Source organism: Chiloscyllium plagiosum, unplaced genomic scaffold, assembly GCF_037043375.1.
Source record: "Chiloscyllium plagiosum isolate Xiang-an unplaced genomic scaffold, Cpla_swu_hap1 HiC_scaffold_41, whole genome shotgun sequence".
NCBI lineage: Eukaryota > Metazoa > Chordata > Chondrichthyes > Orectolobiformes > Hemiscylliidae > Chiloscyllium > Chiloscyllium plagiosum.
In genome coordinates this window covers 30,192,328-30,197,267 of record NW_028270179.1, presented here as the reverse complement: position 1 = coordinate 30,197,267, position 4,940 = coordinate 30,192,328, and positions in this window count along the sequence as shown.

Below are 4,940 nucleotides of genomic sequence, written 5' to 3'. Positions count from 1 at the left end.
TTCATTGAAATGTTCACTGACGCCCAGCGAGGTTTCCTCTCAGGCCATTGAAACAGATGATATCAGGACAAACCTTGCAGAAGCTCAGCAGGTCTGGCAGCATCTGTGGAAAGAGAGAGAGAAAGAGAGTTCACATTTCATTTCAGTCCTATGCCGAAACTTGTACTGTGACCACAACTAACAACCCATTCTGAGTTCTGGACCCCTTTGCTCATCTGGAACATTCTTACCTGAGACCTGTTTTAAGTCCAGTATAGCTGTTCTTCATGACAGCATTTCTGGAGGTAGTAGGAGGGTGAACATGTTGAGCCCAGTATCACGTAAATGTACAAAAACACTCTGACTTTAAGGGTAATCTGTGCAAGGAATTCAAAGGTCCACAACACTGAGTGATGCCATACATGTTGTCTCAAGAGGTGTCTCTTTGTTCTGGGCCTCTGCTCCTCTATGTGCTATCAAACGTAATGAACACTTCTCAAATGCTGGTTAATTTGCAAATTTTAATTTCCTTTCTTGCAGTTAATGTACTGGATATTGCAATCTTTTCTCAGGCTAAGTGTGGTCTATCAAAATGCATCGGACGATATCTGGTCTCCATGTCAGTGGCAGATCTAGTAGTCAACATCCTTGACCTGACACTGAAGCATATTCCAAAAGTAAAATTTCTGTTTGTGAAGTCCATACCTGTGTGCAACATCCATGCTGTTCTTGTCCATGCAGCCACGGACTGTTCTGTCTGGTTCACTGTTGCTTTCACGTTTGATCGATTGGTGGCCATCTGTTGCCAGAAACTGAAATGTAAATATTGCACCGAGAAAACTGCATCTGTCGTTTTGGGAATAGTGACAACACTGAGCTGTTTAAAGAATATTTTTTGGTATTTTATGTTAACGGGTCAATATCAGCTCAAGAACCTCCCTTGGTTTTGTAAGGTAAGATCAGGTGTTAGACTATCTCATTTTTGGGGAACATTCGAAATCACGCATCATCTTCTATTCCATGTTTGGCAATTCTTTTGACTATACTGTTCAATGCTGTTTGTTTCAGGCGTATAATAATGGCCAACAGAGCTCACAGGAGACTCAAAACTCTCAGCAGAGGGAAAAATGCCACAGAACGAAAAATGGAGACTCGAAGAAAGTCCATAATCTTGTTGTTTCTCATTTCAGCCAATTTTGTAATAGCATGGGCAGCCTTTATGCTCCATTCAATATGGAAAAGAATGTGGCGATTGGGACTGAAGAAAATCTATCTCCATTATTTTGTGGCTGAAATTGGACACACCTGCCAGCTCACGAGTTACTGTACGAATATTTGCATTTATACCGTGACGTTGAGCAAATTCAGGGATCAGATGAAGAATGTGTTCAAATAAACAGTTTCACTCACAGCGTAGGTTCACGAGGTCAATTCCTGGAATGGCGGGATTACCTTACACTCAAAGACTGAAGCGACTGGGCTTGTATATCCTTGAGCTTAGAAGACTGAGAGGGGATCTGATTGAGACATATAAGATTACGAAAGGATTGGACACTCTGGCAGCAGGAATCATGTTTCCGCTGATGAGTGAGTGCCGAACAAGAGGACACAGCTTAAAAATACGGGCGAGACCATGTAGGACAGAGATGAGTAGAAACTTCTTCACCCAGAGAGTGGTGGCTGTGTGGAATGCTCTGCCCCAGAGGGCAGTGGAGGCCCAATCTCTGGATTCATTTAAGAAAGAGTTGGATAGAGCTCTCAAAGATAGTGGAATCAAGGGTTATGGAGATAAGGCAGGAACAGGATACTGATTAGGAATGATCAGCCATGATCATATTGAATGGCGGTGCAGGCTCGAAGGGCTGAATGGCCTACTCCTGCTCCTATTGTCTATTGTCTAACAAAATTGCTTAAAAATAAATTAGAATTGAAAAAGGGAAGCAAAACCAATTTAGTGCGTTTCACTTTCTATTACTGTCAGATGAGAGGCCACAGATGATCAGTAAATGCACTTCGGCATGTGAGAAGCACACACCGTAGTGTTATGAAGTTGAAGGCCTGTAATGTACCTTTAAGAGAGGGTGAAAGTTGAAAAGCTGGCAAACACCTATCATGTGTCTGACGGTATGCACAAAGTGTACTAGACAATTTGAAGATGTAACATTTAAGCTTTAATTCAGATCTTGCGTTGTATCACAATAATTCGAATTCAACAATTTGGTTTTAGCTATGCCCCAAGAACTAAAAAAATATCAAATTTATATGTTATTGGTTTGACAGCATCTTAACAATGAGATCATCCTGATTTTGGGGGATACAAAATAGACAGTTTTGACAGTTAGCCAGAGAGCGAACAATTGACGTTGTCATTCAGATTGACCGCTAGCCTTCTCTGTAAAAAGTACCTTTATTATTTGAAACTTCTCTTCAGCAGAAGACCGAAAATACCCATGTGAAATCGACAGACTCAGGAAGGTTGACATTCGAAGGCGACAAATGGTTTGAACATTTTAAAGTTAATTGGGACTTCAATAGTACGGCACATTGTTATACAGTGTGACAAAGACGACGAAACTTGAGGAGAAAGGAAGCTTAGTGATGCGAATAGTTGTTGTTTAATGTTCTCTTTTGGAGTGAGAGAATAAAACTGTTATCTTTTTGCATAAATACAGAAATTTGTGCTTGTACTCTGTCACTCATTCTTCAGAAGATTATGAGGGGAGGCGAGATTTTCTGTATGTTAGTCTTAATTAGTTGAAGTATTGTTTTTAATTTCGGTTATTTGGAGATGATTAAATTAAATGTGGGAGAAATCGCTCATCAAATTGCTGAAGAATTTCTCATGTTTGAAGATGATTCCCAGATTTGCCAAGAATGTTTATAAACAAAAGAAAAGACTGTAATTTTAGAATCAGGAATGAGGTTAGAAATGTGTTTAACCAAGGAAAAACAGTAAAGCTGAAGTTGAAAGGGAATTACTCAAACACTTCAGATTGTCAGAGAAGCAAACAAGTGGATTTAAAAGGTAAAGAAATGGAGAGAGGAAGAAAAATGGAGGTAGAAGAAAGAGAAAGTGAGGCAAAAGAAATAGCGAGAGAGGAAAAAGAGAGCGAATGTTATTAGCTCAGCAAAAAGAGGGAGAAGAAAGGGAGAGAGAAAAAGAGAGGAAAGAAGGAGAAATGCAGAGAAACATTAGACATCAGACGTTACGACTTAGGAAAGTCAAGTTGACAGGATGGAAATTAGGACAGGAGGTGGTGATATATATAGTATGTTAAAACAACGTCACAATTCGATGAGAAATATTCGAACGATTTTTAATTTGATTTAGAAAATTAACAAGGCAGAAGACATGTGTGTAATTCTTGTTCAGACTGAACAGATCGGCACAGCTAGTGAGGTAATTGCAGCGCTGTCAGATAAGGATTTAAGAGAATATTAAGAAGTGAAACAGGCTATTTTTAGTGCTTATGAATTGGTACCAGAATAGTACAAACAGCAGTTCAGAAACATATAGAAGGAACCAGGTCAGACATAAGTTGAGTTTGAAAGAATTAAACATTGTCATTTTGATAGGTGGGAACAGGCCTTTAAAATAGATTAGACCTATGAGGCTCTAAAAGAAAGTATTGTGCTGGAGGAGTTTAAAAACTCACTTCCTCAGTTGATAAGAATTTACTTGGATATACAGGAAGCTCAGGAAGTGAGAAGAGCAGCAGTGATGGCAGATATAAATTGCTGCATAAGGCAAAGATTATTTTCTGGCAGGAATTTCACCCTGTGAGGGATAAAAATTGGGAGAACCGGAGATCCTACGCTACGAAAGAAAGATTATAAAACAGAGGTAATTGTTTACCACAGGTGATAAAAGAAAACCCAAGAGGGTGGAAAGGAGGTGAAGGGCCTCAGGCACTTCGACCACTTTAAAGTGGGACACATAAAGTCACAGTGCTGGTCGTTAAATAAAGGCACTGCCTGAAGAGATGTGGGAAAGTAGTAAAGGAAACGACAAGAAAAGTCAAGGAGCTGCAGGAGAGTGCAAACACTTGGCAGGGGCCAGTTACGTAGTTAGTACGAAGTATGAAGAGTTTACTTAATCTGTCAAGAATTCGTCTTTGTGTAAAAAATTACTTACTCAGACTGGGGGAGAAGGGAAGAAAGGTATACTTTTGAGACATATAAGATCTAACCGGTCTCTTATAATAACAGCAGAATGTTTTTGCACTCTTTTTGACCTGTTACCCGAGACAGTGGTAACTTGTCGACAGGAATTCAGCGTTTTACCTCCGTAATACCAGGTTGCGGTGCCAATTCAAGACTGGGAAAGTAACAGTGGGAGTGATTGACAGAAATTAGTTTGTTCTTCAAAGCGATACATAGGATCAAGGTGGGATTAATGTGGAGAACTGAGGAGTCCAAAGTAAAAAAAAGCCTGTCACTTTCCAGGACTGTTTAGTAACAAGATCGTACTTGAATAAGTCACAACACGAAGCAAAAAAGTAATGCGTAAGATGAAGGAGTTGAGGTTCAGTTAGCAGACACCATATATGACTTGATGGTACCGGAAAAGTCTCCATTGGCAGATGGTCAGACAGAAGTATTTATTCCTGAAAGTCTACTATGTTTTCAACAGAAAGTCGAGACAATATCATATCCCTTTGTTGACGCAATTTCAGAAAACGAGGCAGACAATATTAGACAACAGACAATAGACAATAGGTGCAGGAGTAAGCCATTCTGCCCTTCGAACCTGCACCACCATTCAATATGATCATGGCTGATCATCCTTAATCAGTATCCTGTTCCTGCCTTGTCTCCATTACCCTTGATTCCACCATCCTTGAGAGCTCTATCCAACTCTTTCTTAAATGAATCCAGAGACTGGGCCTCCATTGCCCTCTGGGACAGAGCATTCCACACAGCCACGACTCTCTGGGTGAAGAAGTTTCTACTCATCTCTG